This window comes from Artibeus jamaicensis, unplaced genomic scaffold, assembly GCF_021234435.1.
Source record: "Artibeus jamaicensis isolate MK-2021 breed Jamaican fruit bat unplaced genomic scaffold, CSHL_Jam_final contig_415, whole genome shotgun sequence".
NCBI classification, from domain to species: Eukaryota; Metazoa; Chordata; class Mammalia; order Chiroptera; family Phyllostomidae; genus Artibeus; species Artibeus jamaicensis.
Window position 1 is genome coordinate 38,816,270 of NW_026521823.1, and position 21,077 is coordinate 38,837,346.

At 45.2% G+C, this 21,077-nt stretch overlaps 1 protein-coding gene across 2 annotated transcripts in view; it reads left to right on the forward strand.

Moving 5' to 3' along the window:
* The window catches only part of PDS5B (PDS5 cohesin associated factor B), a 130,620-nt gene that overhangs the window by 16,852 nt on the left and 92,691 nt on the right, over nucleotides 1-21,077 (forward strand). The window lies entirely within an intron of this gene.

Consider the following 21,077-nt stretch of genomic DNA (forward strand, 5'->3'; position numbering starts at 1 on the left):
TCTGGTGGTTGGCTGTCGGTCATTCAGGTGGTGCAGGGCGACTGAGGCACGTGCCTCTTGCTGTGCGTCAGGCAGGCCCGTGCTTGTTCCTGTGGTGGTGGCCGAGTTCTAAGAGAGGCAGCTGGATCATGCAGAGTCTTGTGAGTTCTACGCTCGGAACTGACACCGGCTCCCTGCGGCCTTGTTCCCTTGAGCAAGGCAAGTGGTGAGGCCAGCAGGGTTCAGGGTGGGGGACGAGAACTCTACCTCTGCCTGACAGTGAGCTTGCAGGAGAATGGGTACCAGGGGATGGAGAGTTGGGGTCGATTTATAATCATTCTGATCTCGCTGAAGTTTCTTTCTTCATCTCTCGGAATGTGTCTCCTAGCCTGTACAGATGGCTGGGGGAGCAGCGATACTTCCTGAGACAGTTTAGAGGGTCAGGTAAAATCAACCTGTGTGAAGTGCTTGGAGTATGTGGTGTCTCCGTGTGTGCCAGCTTGTGCTCAGCCGGAGAAAACAATTGTTAGTGTGGCACTTGGATGTGCTGTGCTCCTGACCACACACGCGGTGGTCCCGTGACACTGCCGTCACTGCCTCCCGATTGCTGAGGGGCAGACTCGAGTTGCTCAAGTTACCAAAATGTCAAAGGTTGGTGGTAGATTTGACATTTGAAGCGAGGTTTTTTTTTTTTTGCTTTTGAAAATCTAGTACTTGCCTTTGAGAACAGCACAGTGGCTAAACCTGCGGGCTCTGGACTTGCCGGAGTCCCTGCCCCACCCCTGTGAGCTAGGCAGCTGCGGGCAGACCGCACAGCCCGTGTAGGCTGTACTCTAGGAGAAGAGATCGCTGGCCTGCAGGGGGTGCTGGGGAGCGCCAGACAGATTGACACATGTTGCAAGCCAAGAACTGTGAGCCCTGAATTCACGAGGGTGTGAGTCTCGGTAGTTTGCCCCTCGTGTTCGGTGCTCCTTGTGTAAGTCTTAGATTTTGTTGTGCTTAATATGCAGAAAATTTGGGGGCCTAAATTGAGATTTTAAAAAATTCCACAGAGGATTTGCTTTAGCATTCACTAAGAATTGGATTTATTACATACTGGAGACTTTCTAGGGTCTTTGCTGAGAGGGGACTGAGGTCCAGCTGTCCTCGTAGCAGGCACAGGGCTGAAGGGACATGTGTCCTCAGGTCTCTGTGTGCACATTGCGTGCTGCTCAAGCCCAGTCCACCCTGCTCCCATGGGCAGGGTGGGGGGCAAGGGTGCAGGGTGGAAGTGGCCTTACAGACTTACTCACTGTGAGCACAATGATGCGGGAACTGTTCTCTGCAGGGTCTGTGGGGCCTTTGATTCGTACTGTTGGAGATGGATGTTCACTGGGTCCAGCTGAGATTTAGAGCCAGGCAGCCCGACGTGGCCGCCGCAGGCGCTGTCTCAGCACCCTCCCCACATCCTGGCAGCTCGGACTGCGTGCTCACGGGCCGCCAGCATTCTCCTGTTTTATTATTGCTGCTCTTCGCCTGCAGATACCTCCATATTTCATTGAGCTTACTAATTAAAGTTAAAAAGTTCTTTTGTGCCTTTCTGTATTAACATTGTACTTTATTTGGCCTGTTTTGTACACCTTTTTTGGACTCTGTCTCCTGATGTGCTTTTTCATTTATCCTTATGCAGTTATATTTATAAAGGGAATTCTAAATTAGTCATTTTGGGTAGTGGCTGTGGGCTTTAGCAGTTTATACCAATTAGTATTATTTTCTTTAGATGAATTCTCCTAAGGGAATGGGTGAGTCTGGTTTTGTCTCTTGTGTGGGTTATCCCTGGTATGGTAAATGAATTGACAGAGAGAGAAGCTTTTAAAAAGTCGGAATATTTTTAGGGTTACGTGGGCTGGGAGCGTACTGCCAGAGCGTGTGTCTCCCATGAACAAGACAGATGGCTGAGAGAACGTTCGGGTCACAAAATCCCAGCTTGATTTATCTTGTGGAGTCTGTGCCAAGCCAAGAAAGAAAAATCTTTACCTATCTTCATTTCGTTCTGGTTTCTGGTGGGCTTTCAAAATCTTGTCTGCCTTGTTCTGTCAGCTGAGACTTGGCAGGGATCGGGAGAGGGGCTGCTGTAGAGGTAAGAGCGTGCTGTTGGGACATGCGGTCTTGGTGGTGGCCTGAGGCAGGGGGTATGACCTCTGTCCGCAGTCCTGCAGGCTGCCTCCCAGTGAGTCCCGGGTCTGCGTGTCGTGACTGTCCACATCGAAAGTGATCTTCTGGTTTCCAAGTGCTTTCCTTACTTCGGAAACACATTTTTTCCTTACTTTGTATTTCTTTGGCCATTTTAATGGGTTTGGTGAAGAAGAGAAGTAAAGTTTATAATGCAGTTGTCTACCATAAAATCATTAAGTTCTATTGAAAAAGAGGTTAAGATTTATCTCTTGTTTTCAGGTTGAAAAGTTTTTTAACTAGAGATAAGATTTTGATGATTTTATTTTTATGTTTAACTCTAATTCATGCACATTCCTCCCCCCCTGTTTTGGTTGTTTTTGGTATGCATGATGAAATGGAAATCTTACGGGTCTTTTGTTTGTATTTGTTCTTACCTTTCTTCTCTCTCCACTCACATTAATTTTTCTTTTCTTGGTTGAGAAGTCACTGAGGTAGTTTTTAGGCCAAAGTTTTATAAACAGGGTTTCAGTTACAGTAGAAAATCTCAGAATGAATGACATACGAAAAGGATATTCTGTAATCCGAGGTATTTTCTTTCTTTTTTTTAAAGACTTATTTATTCATTTTTAGAGAGAGGTGAAGAGAAGACGAATGAGAGGGAGAGGACTGCCAGTGTGCGGTCACCTCTCGTGCGCCCTGCACCAGGGACCTGTACTGGGGACCTGGCCTGCAGCCCAGGCCTGTGCCCTGACTGGGAACTGAACTGGCGACCCCTTGGTTTGCAGCCCACGCTCAGTCCACTGAGCTACACCAGGCAGGGCTCGCTCGCTCTCTCTCTCTCTCTCTTTTTTTTTAAGTGTGTTTATGTACTGGCTTGTATTGCAATTTAAAAACATTTTGAAAGTCATTGCCCTGGCTTTAGCCTATGGCTTGTAACTTGTGCTTTTCAAATAAGCCGTTATTCAAACCAGATCTTTTGTAAAGCTGAGCTGCTCTAACGGAAGGCTGGCCCCCCTCTCTGTAACAACCTTAACACTTGTTGAAGCCCAGGGGTTCCCGTGAACACTGTTAAGGGTGTGGAGGTGGAAGGCTGGACTGGACTGGTCAGGGCTTGGCTTCCCTCCCCTCCGTGACAGAGGCCTCTGCTTGATGTTTTGTAACTTAGAAGTTGGTGGGGCTCAGCTGCTGAAGATAGCGAAGGCTTTGAGACTGAATTAGCCTTGTCTTGAAACAAGCCAACATAATATGGGGCTGGCCAGAACCTCTGTTTAGTTTCTTCCATAAAATTAAAGACACATTTTTCATTTCCACCAATAACAGTATTGATTTGGATATTTTGAGTATGCCAGCTGTCGCCTGTGTGGTGGAGCACCAATGGTTCTCAATTAATGTCTCAATTTGATCACTATCCACTCAACTGGTCTACGCAACTGTGGAGCGTTGTCCAGTGAGAAATCTCCACGAAACTTCACAGACCACTTTTGACACGTTGGATCAGTCACAGCACCTTCTCCATACACTGCATGAATCTGTTTTTGCATTTCAGTTGTGTTTTTACCTTTCTTGAAATAATAAAGTATAATATTTCAAAAATATTGCTTATTTTCTTCCATCTTCAGTGATTAAAGTGGTTCCACAAAAATTCACCAATTTTGACTTTTTTTTTAATGCACAGCTGATGTGACAGCTGTCACAGTACGATGTAACATAATTATTTCAGATGAAGTTAATGACAACTAAGTGCATCGAGAGCTATTTTACAGAAAAAAACAAACCACCTTTTTGGCCAACCCAATATAAGCAGCATTGGGTATCTTTTCTTCTTCAATTATTGTAGTCAGCCTTTAGTTTTGTCTACCGCTTTTCTAGAATGAAATGCGGTGGAGAGCAGCCTGTTACCCTAACTCATTTTTGGTATGTTTTCTTTCAGTCTTCTTAGTTTGTATAAAAAATATTCTGTACCCCGTCACTAGTGCACAGAGGGTGCAGATGACAGGCCACTGCGCTGCTCATTGGGGTCCGTGAGGCCCTCCTGCCGGCACTCGGCGAGAGCGGCCCCCAGTCTGGTTCCCTCGCAGCACCCCTGCCCTCCACGTTTCACCGTGTTTATATGGCGCCAAGAAGGGATACCTAGCAGTTCCGTTTTAGTTAGGTACACGTAGCTTAGTAAGTATTAGATCTAAGGATTGCACATACATGGAAACAAAAAAAAATGCTTCTTTTTATTCTTAGACAGCAACAGCTACTTACTGATGGGATATGTCTGCCCCTCGGGCATGGGCAGTATCGCAAGTCTCAGAATCAGGTTAGACGCTGCCACTCATACTCTGTTTCACACTGACTCTCATACAGTATTTTTTGTCTCATCAGTTGCCCCAAACCCAGTTTCTCAAAGATGCAGTACCGTTAGAAGGAATATAGAATGTTGATATGGAAGCACCTGGAGCTAGTAGCTCACCTGGAATCTGCCGGATCTTAGGACCACTGTGTTTTTCTCCACAATTAGGAATACCCCCCAATGCCTGTGAGTTTGCCGTGGGATCTCGGGTGTGTGGCGCTGTCTCAGTGCACAGTCTGGGGACTGCAGGCACAGCACTGCACAGCCGATGCAGTGCGTGAGCCAGCAGTCACTGTCTGAGTTTCGTAGAACAGGACCTGGAGCTGTCTGGGCTGCAGCTGCAGGTGTCTGTGCACAGCTGATCTACTGAGCTGTCTTTTCGCATCTCAGAAGACAGTCGATGTTCTAAAGTCTATTTCTGAGTGGTATTTTTGTAATACAGTTCATTTGCTGAGTTTTAGTGGAGGAAAATTTGTTTGCCAGGGGATTGAAAAGATGTATCTTCATTCAAAGTGAAAGATAGCAAAACCATTTTTATATTGATGTTCTTTATGCAGCTAGTGTGTTTTCCTGAGCAAATGTAGGAAAGAGGTCAAAATTAGTTTTTAGATGAGTAACTGCATTTATTAATGTGCATCAGTGGATGAAGGATTAAAGGAAGCATGTATGGTTTTCAGTCATTAAAAAAGGTGGAAATCTGACTATTTCCATATCACCATGTGGTGACTATTGTGACCACATGGACGGACATTGAGGACATCATCCTGCATGAAGTGGGTCAAAGAATCTTAACAAAAAACAAAAGTCCCAACACATGCATGCAGAGAACAGACTGGTGGTTGCCAGAGTTGAAGGGGTGGGTAAGAGAGGTCAAAAGGTGCAAACTTTCAGGAACAAACCAAGTAAGTCATGGGCTGTGTTGCAGACCGTGTCCGTGACAGTGCAGCTGTGGTCGTGGGTACTGCGTTATGCACTTGAAGTTGCACTTGAAGTTGCCGAGTGAGCAGCTCTCAGAAGTTCTCTTCACAAGACGATTTGTAACTGTGGTGATGGCTGTTAACCCAATGTCTACATAAATTGAATAATTAGAAATTGAATCATTGTATCATATGGCTGAGACTAATGTGTCAGTTACATCTCAATAAAAGTTAAAAAAGAAATCATAAAATGTGGGAGCATATGTTGTATTTGAAGTCCTGTTGGATCTAGGCATTTGACAAAAAAATTGTTTAGTGTTATTGTGCTATAAAGGAAAATATACCCCGTAAGTGATCCGTAGATACAGTGCAAAAAACCGAAACATTTTGTTTATTACACCCAGGAGATTTAATAGTTTGGAGACTCCCTAATCTTTTTTTTAAAATTTTAATTTATTGATTGATTTGAGAGAGAGAGAGACATTGATTCGCTGTTCCACTTACTGATGCACTCATTGGTTGGTTCTTGTATGTGCGCTCACTGGGGATCACACCTGCAACTTGGCATCTCAGGACAACGCTTCAACCGACTGAGTTGCCCAGCCAGGGCCGTAATGTTTCCATGTGAGGCATCCGGTGCAGCCTAAAGTGCACGTGAAGTATCTGTGAGGTCATTTCCCCCACATTTAGCACTGGATTAAAATTTTAATTTTGCCAAAATTTTTTCTATTAGAGATAAATACCTTCGAGGACATAACTTTAAGGAGAAAGCCTGACTTCAAGATTTAGGGCTGAAAATTTTACTGTGATGTTGGGAACAGATGCCAGTGGAGACTGACTATGCTAGTGTTTATTAGGGTGGTTGTTGTTCTGCTAATGTTCTGTCCATTATTTCGAAAGTGCGATTCTGCAGAATGTCAGGTTTCCCTGGGAACACACGTACGTTGTAACAGACGGCTGTGTTTGTTCTTTGCATCAGGCGCGTCTTTGTCCTCTCGTGTTACTCAGCGCCTCCTCTGCCGGGACCCTCACCTGGCCGCCCCGCTGGGTCCCACGGTGTGGCTGACATCCCAGCTCTCTGACATTCCAGGCAGCTAGGACTTTCTCTGCGTCTTGGGCAGGATGCATTGCCCCTTCCTTTGTGTTTCCTTTGACACACTCATCTCCTGTGTGTGCACGTCAGGGATTTTCAGTGACTTTAGTGTGCACTGCCACCCTCTGAAGAGCACTCCGTTTGTCTGCGGTCACCTCCGTCCCCGCCAGCCCAGCATGGCGACAGACCTGTGTCTGTCTCCTTGTCCAGATGTTTCATGTGAATGTGATCATGCAGTATGCAGTCCTTTGCATCTGGTTTCTTTTCCTTGGATGTTTTTGAGGACTGTCCATATTGTTTCTTTTATTTCTGAGGAGTATTTCATTGTGTGCATATAACGAATTTCGTTTACACATCACTGGGTCATAGATGTTTGGACTGTGTACACTTTGGGGCTGTTAGGATGCATCGTTAGTCAACTTTGCATGTAGAAATACTAACAGAAGTTCTTTCAAGTCCAGGTTCAGCCTGAGTATTAGGGGATGCCGTAGACTGAGAACCATTAAGGTAAGGGGAGAGGCCTTGGGAATCATATACGGGTTAGGTCAGCTCAGTTGCTGTCTGACTTTGACATAATTCCTCTAATCCCCAGTCTCCTCACTTGTTAAATGGGCATAATTTTATGATTCATCACTAAAGATATTTGTTGAGCCCTTGCTTTTTGGTTGTCATTGTATTAGGTGAACAAAGTAGGATTCTTGCTCTCACAGTTTACATTTTAGAAGGGGAGCCGGATGTTAGAGGATAAATCTTTGCAGTTACGGTGAGTTCTTCGGAAAAGCATGGGGCAGTGTGACAGCATGTGGTAGGGACTTGATTCAGCTTGGGCGATTGGGGCCATGTCCCAGAGACATGGACATGGGGGTCTCGAGATGTCCACGTCAGCCTGGCAGGAGCAGAGCAAGAGGGCAGGTCTGAGTCTGGCGTGGGAGGAAGGGCGCACTCCGAGGCTGGAGGATGCCGGCATGTCCCCGAGAGGACTAGAGGCAGCGGGAGTGTGGTGGGGACCTACTCTCGGGGCAGTGGGACCTGTGTCGGACTTCTAAGTGAGCGGTGCTATGCAGACATGAGCCTGGGAAGACGGATGCGGCTGTGTGTGGAGGATGGGTCAGGGGTGGCTGAAATTGGGTAGTGGCGAAGTGACGGTCCCATGAGGGTGGGTGTCCTTTATGTTTCGCAGTTAACGTTTGCAGGACTCCACGATTGCTTTTAAATGTTGAAAGAGAACTGTTAAGGGTCACTCCCAGTGTTCTGGGAAGAACAAGTTGGGGTACACTGGGGACTAATTACAAAGAAAAGATTGAAAAAGGTGTGTGTGTGTGTGTGTGTGTTAAGAGGGAAGGAGTTCGGAGAAAGTATGGTGTTTGCTTTTGGTTGTTTATGTTGAAGGTACCTTCGAGGATGCCCAGGTGGAAGTGCTGAGTGGACAGTGGCACCTGCGCATCAGACTTAAAAGGGGTCTGTGGGGGTGTGTGATTGCTTGGAAGTCTCTGGAGTAGCGCCAAGAAGACTTAGGCAGATGCTGTGGAAGAAGAGACGTGTACAGGTTAGACAGTGAAGGTTCTGAAGGTTCCAGACCTGAACTGCAGGAGGCGGAGACAGAGGACACAGGTGTGAGCAGTGGGGAAGGAGATGAATGAGCAGCGTGGCAGAGAGAGGGTGGTTGGAGGCGGCGGCGGCGGCTGGCTATCTCCACACTGCTGAGGGCAGTGCAGTAAGCATCAGAAGAGTCTTTGCTTTGGCAACGTGGAAGTCAGTGACTTTTAAAAGGTTATCTGCTCAGCATTTACTGCATAAGCCCCAAAACATAATTGCTTAGAACAACCACCATTTGTGTAGCTCCCAACTCCGCGGGTTGGCAGTTTGAGTCAGGGCGGTTCTGTGGGTCTTGGTCACCATAGTGATGCCACGCATGCATCTCTAGGTAGATGCCTGTGGTCATCAGGTGGTTTGGCTGCGGCTGGCCTGCTTGTGGTGATCGTGGGGGGAGTGTGAGGGTCTCGCCTAGCGGGACACTATGGGGCTGTGCGTGTGTTAGGAGCAGAGCCCCCAGAGCTCCAGTCAGCAAACCCAGTGGCACAAGCAGTCATTAAGTTGCCCAGCGTCCCATTGGCCAAAATAAGTTATAAGAACATGTCACTTTTAACTGCTGGGAAAGCAGTAAAAAACTTTTGCTCCCCCTGCCCTCCCCCCACCCCAGTTTCCACCACTAATCATCTTTTTAACACTCTTACCTCTTGATGGGAGGAGCAGCACAGCCACCTGGCGAGGGTGTGGATGCTGGGAAGGGACAGTCTGTTGTCCGTTTTGACGTCGGCCACAATGATTATGGCCAAAGCACTGCTGTGAGCGATGGTGGGGGGCGTTGGCGGGCGTTGGACACAAGGTTAGGTTGGCGTGTAAAGTGGGTGGGGCTGAAGGTGCGGAGGGAGGAAGTGTGGCTGTGCTTTGCGAAGCTGGGCTGGGAAGGTCATTGGAGAGAAGAGACAGTAGCTGAGAGGGCACTTGGAGTCTAAGCAGGTGCATGGTATTTTCTTTCCTTTCCTGCCTTTCTTCTCAAGAAGAGAATATTATTGCACACTGAGAGAAAGGATCTAGTGGAAATAGAGGAAATGGGAGGCAACTAAGGAAGGGGAGGTCTCCAAGAAACCTGCAGTGGGCGTGGCTTTGTGCACCTGGTAAGGCACCAGGGTTTGATGTAGTGGCGGTGACGGGGCGGGCGGGATGGGGGGCTGCCTACTTTGTGGCAACAGGAAGGAGGCCGGGAGTGTGAACCAACATAGCTGGTGAGAAGTAGATTTGGTGCCGGGGTCCTGGGAGGACTCCTGTGGACAGTTGTTTACTCCGAGAGGTGGAGGCAGCCTGGGGGTGGGGGTTGTGCGGGAATGTGTGTGGAGGTTTGTGTGAGCAGTGAAGTGCATGACTCTGTCCCCCCACTGAATGGGACATCTCCCCGACTACTTACCAGAGAAACAGCAGCCACTCAGTCAATGAGCGGTAGTGACATGATTAGTGTAAAAAGTACTGCTGTAAAGGGACTCAGCAGAACATTTTCTGTTGCTCCAATGAGAGTCTGGTGTTAGCTGAGGTGGTCCAGGGCCTGGGGTTCTTTCTGTTTGAACTGCTTACTGTAACTCTGCTCCCTTCTAGAACACCGATTTCCTTAAAAAGAATGTAGATGAGAGAGTAAAACTGTGTTTAACCTTTTATAAAAAAAAATCAACAGAAATGTGAAAAGAATGGGTCAGCTTTCTAAAAGGTCTTCCTTAAGCATTTGAAATTACTTTTTTTTAATCAGAACACATAGGAAAAACAGGAACAACTTCAATATAGTTATTTTGAATTATTAAGGATTAATTCAAGTCGAATGGTAGATTAGTGGTAACATTGCATATGAGGGGAAAATCAGCGTTTTAGTTGGAATAGTTGGAAAATATGTAAACGTAGCCCAAAAGTTTTATGCTTAGGGGATAACAGGTAATTTATTTTGTCTTTTTTTCTGTTAGAAAATATCCCCATTAGCTTTTTAGTTGTCCCTGGCCAAGAATGCCCAACTCCTGTGTAGTGACTGTGTTAGTGAGGGGTTGTCTTTATGGAGGGCGCCATCTGCTGGTTATGTCAGGTACTGGTTGTGGATAAGCTGCTTTTTGCAGTTGACCAGACTCTTCACAAAACCTTGTGTTCCTTTCCTTCTAATTAAACCTCAGACCTGGAGTCAAGTCCCAGGAGGGAAAACAGCTTTTAATAACCGTGGTCATGTTGGGGTTCTCGTGGTGGTATGCTTCAACTTCTGTGACTGAACTGGGCACATACTGGAATTCAAAGAAAAGCCATCATGAAAATGGCAGATCCCTGTCTTTATTTCTTCCCAGATCAATTAAAAAATACGATTATTGCTTCGGCCCTTGCCCTTTAACGCAGTCAGTGTTCTGTTCTCTTCTGTTCATTGAAAGGGCCTTCAGTATTGGACTGCTCTCTCCTGTTTAGGGTCTGATGCTCTTTTGGTTTTTCCTTCCTAGAGCCATTAGTATGATGGAGAACAAAGTCAGTGGTTTCTTTAATGACAGTTTTGTTTGAACTTATTCAAAGGCTGTAGAAGTCGTTTAGTGTTAGAATGTTCTTATGTGTTTTCCTTACTGTTCATGTGGACTTAAAAATGTAAATATGTATGACTGCGTATATTACTTTCTAAACTTAATGGCTTTCTGCAAGTATCTGTTTCACTTTGCCCTTTAAAAGTAGGGATATTCTATATTATTTTAGTTTTACTGTAAGTTGGTGGTAAGTTTTAAATAGAGAAAGAACTTAATTGGCATGCTGTTCTATAGTATATGCAGTGTATAAAATGGATTCTGACAGGTCAGTTTCATGTAGATTGTTTCGTAAAGTACTGTTTATATTTTCTCATCTTCTTGGTATTTGCCATACTCTCCTTACATGTGAATAATAGAGATTCCACAAAGATGAAAGGAATTAGGTTGGAAATTTCCGTGACACTCATTCAAGTTCAGAGGAGCAGCTGTGTGTCAGCACCTTTTTCCCGCTGATTTCCAGTAACCTTCGAAGACCCCACTTCTCCCGTCTCCTCCTCCTCCCTTCATCTGCACTGCTCTCTCTTTTCCCCTTGTCTCCTGTCTACCTTTTTTCTCTTACCTTGTAATTTGGAGTTCATTCTTTTCTTCTCTGGATACTCTTAAAGGTCACCTTGCCAAGTCCAAGAGAGTATTTGCTGAGATCATTTTGTATGTTTTAGCATTGTGTATCATCCCGCCATCTTCAAACTTAAAAAACAACCCACTTTATTCTTATTTTCCACCTGTCTTGACTCCTGTCTTCCTTTCTGATTTTCCCTACTCCAATAGCAATATGGATATTTCCTCAAGGTTCATTCTCAGTACCTCAGCTCACTCCACACATTTCCTCTATTGATCTTAGAAACCCACAAAGCTTAAAGCTGACATTATCCTGAGTATTTCCTGGCCTTAACTTTTTCCTAGAACTTTACATCTACAACTCCACTTGCTTTCTAGACCAAACAGTTTTCCCCAAGCTTTGATCTCTGATTTTATTACAATGAGAATAGAGATTTTGTTTTATTATTGCCTTCCTGATGCCTAGCATATTACATTGCACGAGGTAAATTCTCAATAAATGTTTAATTGACTTTCCAGGAACAAGAGCTTTGAATCTTGTAATAATCTTCTCCTTCCCTTATAATCATTCATAAGTCTCTGAATCACTTTTCTTGTTTTCTAGTCATCACTTGCCAACAGCTACTCATTACTTCCTACCGGGGACTGGGCAGCAGCTCCCCAGCTGGTTTTCCTGCACTGAATTCTCCTCCATCTAGCTTGACTGCCCAGCGTAGTTCTGGCCATTCACTCAGCAAGTGTTTTGTGAGCACCTACTTTGTGCTGCAATCTGTAATAGATGCCAGCATAAAATAATATACTGTTCTTGCCTTAAGGAGCTTATAGTGTGGTAGAAGGAAGAGACGCAGAAATAAAAAGTTTGTTAAGTACGATGTGATGAAGGCTAATGGTGATACATTCCAAGTTTGCTGAGCTGTGTAGGAAGGAGCCTAATTCTGCCTGGAGAGGTCAGGGGAAGTTTAAACCTAGACTTGAGACTTTAAGGTGCAACACAGAGAGTTTGCTGACTAGACCAAGGGCCAGTAAGTGCGCCTTACTGGAGGTGCAGCCTGTGTGTTTTCGCAGCGGTGCGCGGGACCTCTGCGTACAGTGGCGTGCTGTAGCGTGCTGTGGGAACTGAGTGGGGGCGTGCTGTGCAGCCTGCTCCTTTGTTGGCTCTTATCCGCCCCCCGCCCGGCGCCCCTTAGCTCCTTCCACTTCCTTCCACTGTTTCCTTCGAGTCTCACTTCTACACCGGCACCACTGCGCACTTTCTCTGCTGAGATTCAGTCACTTTGTTTTCTCTGTCCTTTGTACCCTTTCTCCCCTACTTGTTCATAAATTTTTCTAAGCTTGTTTGAAGTTTTAGAGTTTATTGTGATTTAATTATTTAGGGGATGTCTGTTCCCTTTGATTTTGAGACCCATACCACTCACTGCCGAAGAGTTCTGAAAGTAACAGACACTTGATAGATAAACTTGGACTGTGTGGGTGAGTACATTGTACAGAGGCGCATGGTCTGCATTATTTAGCTACAGTCTGTGCTCACAGTCGTGTCTGTTGTTATGGGTGGTGTGCAGCCAAGGTAAAGAAAGTTTCTGCCAGCCCTGGTTCTGGGGAAAACTGGGAATCTTGACCCATTTATTTACCTACCCCTGGGATAATTTGTCTTGGTTTTTGCTCAGTACCTTTTTCTTTGGTTGAAGGAACACAGCTGTGAGGTTGGTTCTTGCTAGACAGTTCATGCTTTTGCTAACCTGAGGTCATGAAATTGTTCTCCTGTATCACATTCTAAAAGCTTTTACATTTTGCTTTCATGTTTAAGTTACTAATCTACCCGGCATTCATTTTGTGTATGACACAAAATACAGTTCCTTTCCCCCCATATAGATGTGGAAGTGTCTCGGAATTTACGAGTTTATTTAAAATAATAAAAAGTTAGGCAACTTTATTGAGGTATAACTTGCATGTCATAAAGTTAATAAAATTCACTCATTTCAAATGTACATTTCCATAATACTTAGCGAATGTGGTGAAATGTGCAGCCATCATGCCAATTACAGCTAATGTCTTAGTGGGGTCTTTGTAATTTTTCATCCTGAGACCCCCGCAGCACCCAGGACTGTGGGCCATTCCCTGTCTTGAACTTGATGTACACCTTACCTTCTGACCCAGCTTTTCCAGGGTCCTCTACTTGCCTCTTCAGTAACTCTCAGATTCCTTTGCAAGCTCTTTTGCCACTGCCCATTTCTTAAAGCTAGATCTTCTCATCTCTGTCTAGGCCTGCCCCTGGTCTCACTTGATGAGTCTGCCTGAATGCTTTACCAGTGAGTGCCCCAGCCCTTCTCTGTCACTAAGGACATCTAAACCTTTCTCCAGCTCAGACACCGTCCCGCAGGTGTAACTGCCTTCTGGTCACTTCTTTTTCCCTCTTCCTCTTGTTTTCCCCAGCAAATGGGGGGAAACATTTATTTCCCAAAGGGTGCCTGAAATTTTTCTTTTATTTATTTTTACAGCTTTATTGAAGTATAACTGATACACAGAAAAACTGCACATATTTAATGAATAATTTGATGAGTCGGGACAGCTGCACTCACAAACGGTACCGTCACCACAGTCAGGGTGATGGACACAGCCATCACTCCCAGGTTTCCTGGTGCCCTCTGCTTTTCCATTTTGTAAGAACCCTTAACACGAGGCCTGCCTTCTTGACAAGTGTTTGAACATGCGTCGTGCAGCGTGCGAGGCACAATGTGATCCGGCAGGTCTCGGGGACCCAGCTGCTCTGTGTCACCGTAGTGGTACACAGCTGACCGACTCCCCGTTTCTCCTTCTGTCCCTTGGCAGCCGCTGCTCTGTCTCTGCTTCTTGAGTGTGACTGGTGCGTGTGCCTGTGTGAGTGGGGCCAGACAGCATTGCAGCGTGGCTGATCTCTCAGCGAGATGTCTCCCAGGTCCATCCGTGTCATTGCAAACGGCAGGATCCTTCCTTCCTTTTTGGTGAATAATGCTGCAGTGAACGTGGATACGCAGATAATCTCTTCTTGGTTTCCATTCTTTTGGATAAAATAGCCAGGACTGGGATTGCTAGGTCACACGGTAGATGTATTTTTTAACTTTTTCACAGGAACCGTTATGCTGTTTTCCCTAGTTGACCTCATCATTTTACATTCCTCCCAGCAGTGAACAAGAGTTCCAGTTTCTCCACATCCTCAGTAGTACTTGATTTTCTCTCTCTCTCTCTTTTTTTTTGGTAATGACCATTGTAACAGGTAGGAGGTGATACCTCCTTGTGGTTTTGATTTGCATTTCTCAATGGTGAAAAATGGAAGGCTTTTCCTCTAAGAGCAGGATTCCCACCTCTGCCTTTCCCACTCAGTTGTCCTAGCCAGAGCAATCAGACAAGAGAAATAAATAAAAGACATTCAGAGTGGAAAGGAAGAAGTAAAATTATTGGTTTGCACATGGCATGATGTTATTTGTAGAAAGCCCTAAAATCGTGGGAAAAACCTATTGGAACTAATAAACTTAGTAAAGTTGCAGAATATAAAAAAGATCAGCATGTAAAAATCGTTTGTGTTTCTATATATTAACAATGAACTATCTGAAAAGGAATTTAACAAAACAGTACTTTTATAATAACATCAAAAAGAAAAATAACTTGGGAATAAACTTTACCAAGGATGTTGAAGACTTGAATACTGAAAACTAACAATACAATGATGAAAGAAGTTAAAAAAAAAGAAATGACAGACGTCTAGAGTTCATGGTTGGAAGATTTATTGGTAAAATATTAAATGGTAGTTGCAACTTTTTATTTTTTTCTTTCCGCCCTTTTCTTACTGATGCACCCTGCCTGTTTTATACGTGAAGTTCATGCTGTGTAGGTCTCTCTTTAGGGTGTCTGATATTTCCCATTGAACTTTTTCTGTACCCATCCCACAGCATCTGAATTCCTGTAGCTTTATAGTGGGTTTTAGCACCTGGTAGAACTCAGGAATTTACTGTGTTTTCCTCTCAGTGTCTTGGCATTCTTGTCCTTGTGCATTTACCTGTAAGGTTTTTCTCAAAAATGTAAACCTGTCAATAAAACTTGAAGAACATCTTTTGTTAGATTTATTCCTGGGTAGTTTATGCTTTTCAGTGTAAACTATTTTTAAACTTTTGGTTGCTATTTCTATGAATATAATTGATGGTTCTGGCTTTTAAAACCCTTTTTTGTGGAGTAATTATAGACCAAGTTGCAAAAAGATAGTACATAGGGCCCTGTGAACTCTTCACCCATGTTCCACCAGTGGTGACTGACGTGTTATTATGTAACTATAGTACAGTATAGTTGACTTAGTGTGACAGTGTTAGATTACAGACCTTACTCAGTTTTTCTCATTTTTTGCATGACTGTGTGTGTGTGTGTGTGTGAGAGAGAGAGAGAAGTCCTGTGGGGGTGTCCTGTGTGTCGGTTCACACCCCCCTTCCCCATCAAGATGCAGAATTGTCCAGGAATTCCCGCGCGCGGATTCGCTCCCACCGCGCCTGCCAGCAGCGGCTCTCCTGCTCTCCTGGGTCTGCAGCCGCGTCACTCGGAGAAGGCTTGGCACGTGGGGCTGAGCAGGATGTGACCTTTGGGGGCTGGCTGTTTCCGGAAGCACAGTGACCATCAGTGACTGCTCCTGTTAGTCCGTCTGTCCACAGCAGTGGCGCCGTGGGTGCCGAGGGGCTGTTGTCGGGTGGCTTCCTTAGTTACTGGGTAGAACTTTCTCAGAAAGCTGTCTAGACTTGGTTATTTTATTTTTGTGAAAAGATTAATTAACTAGTTTCCTAATAGTGTTTTTTCTTCTTGATTATTTTTGGTAAGGTGTAGATTTTCTCCATTTTACTGAATTTTCAAATGTTACATCAAAAATTTACAAAATCAGCCTGTGAATTTTGACGGGGTTGGTCCTGTGCTGGTTTTTTAATTCATTCATCATTAGGAGGTGCTTTAAAATCTTTGAATGTCTGGAGTTTTTGTCGTTGAAATATGATGTAGTTCAGGAAAATGTTAAAATTATGTGCGGCTGTAAGTTCCCACAACGTGCAGACAGCGTGTCGCTGCGCGCTGAGTCTCGGAGACGGTACCGCTGAAACCCCTGTTTCTCTGTCAGCTGTGCTCCCCACTCTGGGTGTCCGCTCCCTGACTTCCAACTGCCTCGGTCAGGTTTCCCTGGTTTTGAACTTCCGCAAGTGGTGTTCACACTGTCATGCGTTGTGTCCGGCTTCTTCAACGTAACTTCCTTTGATGTTAGGCCATATTGTGTGAAGGGCAGTGTATTTTACTCTGTAACTGTACTGTATTGCACTGTAATGAATGTACTGCAGTTTACCTGTTATCCTCTGTCGATCAGCATTTGTGTTTTCTGTTTTGACTAATATAAATGGTATTGCTGTGAACATTTTTATACATGTCTTGTGGACACATGTATGTGGGTGTTCTTGTGTGTGTGTGATTAGAATTACCTTTATTTCTGTTTCTTGCGTTATAATTGTATTTTCAGGTGTGCTCACCTCACAGCACAGAGTTATTAGACGGTTGTTGACTGCACTTCCCCACACTGTGTTTCACATCCCCTTGACCGTCCTCTTAAAATAACTACAGTCTGTACTTCTCAGTCCCTTCATCTTTCATACCTGAGCTCCCTGCCCCCTTCCCTTCTGGCAGCTGTCAAGATGTTCTCTGTATCTATGAATCTCTTGGCTATTGCTGTTCCATTTGTTTGATTTTTTAGATTCGGTTATTGATATGTGTTTATTGCCATTTTGTTCATATTTTTCAGCTTTTTATTTTTCCTTCTTAAAGAACACCCTTTAACATATATAATACTGGTTTGGTGGTGATGAATCCTTTAGTTTTTTCTTGTCTGGGAAACTCTTTATCTGTTCTTTCATTTTAAATGATAGCTTTGCTGGGTAGAGTAATCTTGGTTGCAGGTCCTTGCTTTTCATCACTTTGAGTATTCTTGCCACCCACTCTGTCGTGAAAACTTTCTGTTGAGAAATCAGCTGACAGTCTTATGGGAACTCCCATGTCGGTAACTAACTGCTTTTCTCTTACTGCTTTGAAGATTCTCTGTTTGTTTTCAGCCTTTGGCATTTTAATTATGATGTGTGTCGGTGTGGGCTGCTTTGGGTTCATTTTGTTTGGGACTCTCTGTGCTTCCTGGACAAGTATGTCTATTTCCTTCAACAAAACAGGAATGTTTTAGGTCATTATTGTTCAAATGGATTTTCAGTTTCTTGCTCTCCTCTCCTTCTAGCACCCCCATGATGTGAGTGGTGGTATGCTTGAAGTTGTCCCAGTGGCTCCTTACACTGTTCTCGTGTTCTGGATGGTTTTTTCTTTTTGCTGTTCTAGTTGGGTGTTTTCTGCTTCCCTATGTCCCCAGTTTCTGATTTGATTCAAGCCTCTGCTTCACCTACACCACTGTTGATTCTCTGTAATGTATTCATTGCAGTTATTGTAGTCTTCATTTTTGATTGGTTCCTTTTTATGTTTTCTAGTTCTGCTTTTATATTTCCTATATCTTTGTTTATATTCATCTACTCTTCCCATAAGTTCATTGAGCATCCTGATATCCAGTGTTTTGAACTCTGTTTAGTGCAATAGATTGCGTGTTTAGTTTTTTTCTGTCCTTTCACTTGGCCCATGTTTCTTCGTCTCCTCATTTTGGCAGCATTCCTGGGTTTGTTTTTGTGTGTTAGGTAGAAGCTGCTGTGTTTCCCTGGCTTGGTGTAGTGGCCTTGTGTAGTAAGTGTTCTGTGGGGTCCAGTGTTCTAGTTGGGTGTTCCACCTAGCTCCAGTGTTCTCCCTGTACCTGACTGTCGGTTTAGTGGTCAACCAGCCCTCTAGGTGACTCCCCCTGGTATGGGGTGTGTACCCACTCCTGTTGTAGTTCAGCCTTGATTGCTGTTGGCACATCAATGGGAAAGATTTATTCCCCAGGCTGATTGGCTACAAGGGTGGCCTCAACCGCTGACCACCAGCCTCCAGTCACTGGAGAATCAGCTGTGCTGGGGCCCACCCCACAGAGCAGGATTGACCTCCACGGGGCTCCGGTGCCCACTGAGTCTGCTCCTGAAGCGTGTTGCTTCTGGAGGTGGCTGGGGGTGGTGCTTCCATGTGGTCCAAACCTGTCCACTGGGTGCACTGGCTCTGGGGCCTCTTGGGAAGTGCAGTGCAAGGTCTGCCACTGCCTGTGTTCTGTCCAGGGCCACCCAGCATGGGCTGCAAAGAGATTTGCATCCGGCTGCCGCTTAGGCTGGGCTTGTGCCCACATGAGTTCAAGCTGCAGACCAAGGCTGTCTGCTGCCAGTGCTGGGCCTGGGGCCGCTTAGCAGGAGCTGTGGGGGTTCCTTGAGGCCAGATGCTTCTTGTTTGAGAAATTTTGGAATAATCTGAAGCGTGAACCAAAACAGGCAGTTTGTATGGAAAAGCCTCTGGAGACAGCTTGGGTGGACCACTGGTTGTGTGGGGGTGGGGCCTCAGAGACTCACGGGGCCGGGCCAGCCAGGTGAGCGGGGTTGGTGGAGGCTCCAATGTGGCCCCTGCCTGCTGGCTCTGAGGGCGAGGGCTCAGCAAACGAACAGTGGCCTCCGCCAGCACTTCCGTCTGGGAGAAAGCTGACTCCCCGGCTCTCGCCCTGATACCGAACTCCCGTGGCTTTACGAGCCTCTTGTGGCTTTAGGGCTGCCGGCCCAGCACTGAGGCTCAGAGGGAGTGAGTGTGCATGAGTGCACTCGAGGGCCCGTGAGAGGAACATCTTGGACTCCAGCAGCTTCTCTCGCTCAGCCACCACCCCGCTGCTTCTCACAGGCACACGGTTTAGGGACTTCTCGTCCTGGCACGAGAACCCTGGGATGGGGCTGCTGTGGGGCTGGGACGCCTCGCTCCTCAGGGGGCACCTCGGCAGCCAGGATGGCCCTCCTGATTTTTATCCACCACACATGCGTGTGGGACCAGCTTGGTCTGCGTCTCTGTCCCTCCTGCCAGTGCCACTGTGACCTCTAATTTCCTAGTGCTAGGACTCTGATCCAGCCAGTTGTCAGGCGGTTCTGTAGTTTCCAGGTGACGGGGTGGTGGAAGTCGAGCACCGCGTATGCTGCGCTGCCGTCCTGCCCGGAAGCTCTGCGTGTTGCTGTGGAGTGTGCAGGTCCTGGCCCTCCTGTTAGTTTCTACTTTGAAATTTCTGTGTAGCTTCTCCTTTGTGCAGTCATCGCATGGTGGGTTTTTCCATTCTTTTACTTCCAGTGTCTTGTACTTACATATTTTACTGGTTTTGCTAAGGATTCTATATTGAAATTTTAAACTCTTGGTCTTTCAACCTGATCATGTATATCATACTGTATTAAGCAGTGTTTTATGTGATATGTATATAGATTTATTACAGCTTTTAATTTCTGTTTGACAAATTTGTTATTTCACTGTATTCTTGAAAATTATGTTCCCTGAATGTGAACTTGAGCTTTTGCTGTCACACACTTTTCCCACGTTGAAGATGATGTTTTGTTGTCTTCTGGGTTATATTGTGATTCTTGAGAAGTCACTGTGACTTTAACTTACATACTCTTCCTGTCAAGGGGATACGCCTGCCTTACGGTTTTGTTTGTTTTCTGGAATTAATATTAATATTTCGAATTCAGTTGTGTTGCTTGTCGAAATTGTGGATGGGTATTCCCTAATATTCTCAGGTGGGGGCCTCTGCCTCATTTCTTCTTGTATTTCCATGAGTCATAAGATAAACCCTTCTGTCCTTTTTTTTCTGTTCATTCTAGTTTTATGTTTCTCTTTTCTGTATTTTTGGATAATTTTCTCTGTGACCTTTCTTCCAGTTCACTAATTTTAATAGCTTTTTATAATCTGCTAATAAACTCATCCATTGAGTTTTTCATTTCAGTTCATTTTTGTTTTTAGAAGTTCTGCTCTTTTGTTCAGTTTTTGTTTGCTTTTTATAGTTTTTATTCCTTACACATTTTAGAGTTGTCTTTTATCTCTCTGAAACTGTAAGTACAGATAACTCTGTGATCTGGTCACTGTGACATCGCAGTCATTGTGCTGGGCGAGTTCTCTGAGGTCTGGCGTCTCTGTGGCCCTGGCCCTCGGTGTCTTGTTTCTGGGTCCTTGGTTGTTTTTGACCTGGTGATGTTCTTTGTCCTAGAAACACTATAGTGCGGGTTCTGTGAGGCACAGGATGAAAACGCTGTCTGGGCACGACTGGGAATTACTGATATTAGGTGCTTGGGGCACCACGAGTCACAGTCAGCGAGTTCCCGTGTTGAGATTTCTCTGGCCTAGTTAGGTCGTGTGAACCCCAGTGAACGTGCAAGCCCGTGGCTAACACTCATTAGCTGTTGTCCCTTGTATCAGTTATTACTCTGCTTATTATCAAGATAGCTTTCTCTGCTGTCCCCTGGGCAAGGGGGTGTTGGGGACATGGGCACATTCTGATTTCTGGTTTACTCTCTCCTTTGTGGGTGCTTATCTTTCGGGGGTTGGCGCACCGTTCACATTAACGTCAGGAAGGTCTGTCACTTCCCATTCTGCTTTGACAGGTCTCGATTTTCCCGCTGTCTGTGCCTTGAGAGAACACCACAGCTGCCCTCTGGGCCTTCCAAGGGTCGCCAGTGCCCCGTGGGCACGGATGCGTGTGCCGCACGCTCCAGTGCGCTGTCTCCTTCTGCGGGCTTCTGAGCACTCTCCGATTTGGGTCCGCGCCATTTGTAGCACTTTAAAAATATGCCTATTTTAGACATTTTTCTCTCACGTGTATGGTTTTTGTAGTTGGAGGGTTAGTGCAGATAAACTAGTTTACCACTAATGAAAATGGAAAAGATTAAAATAAAAAATTTGGGAAATGTTAAGTAAAATGCTTTTCATTTATTAGGTAAGTGAATTGCTATGTAGATAGTTACAAATTATTGAGTGGTCAGGTT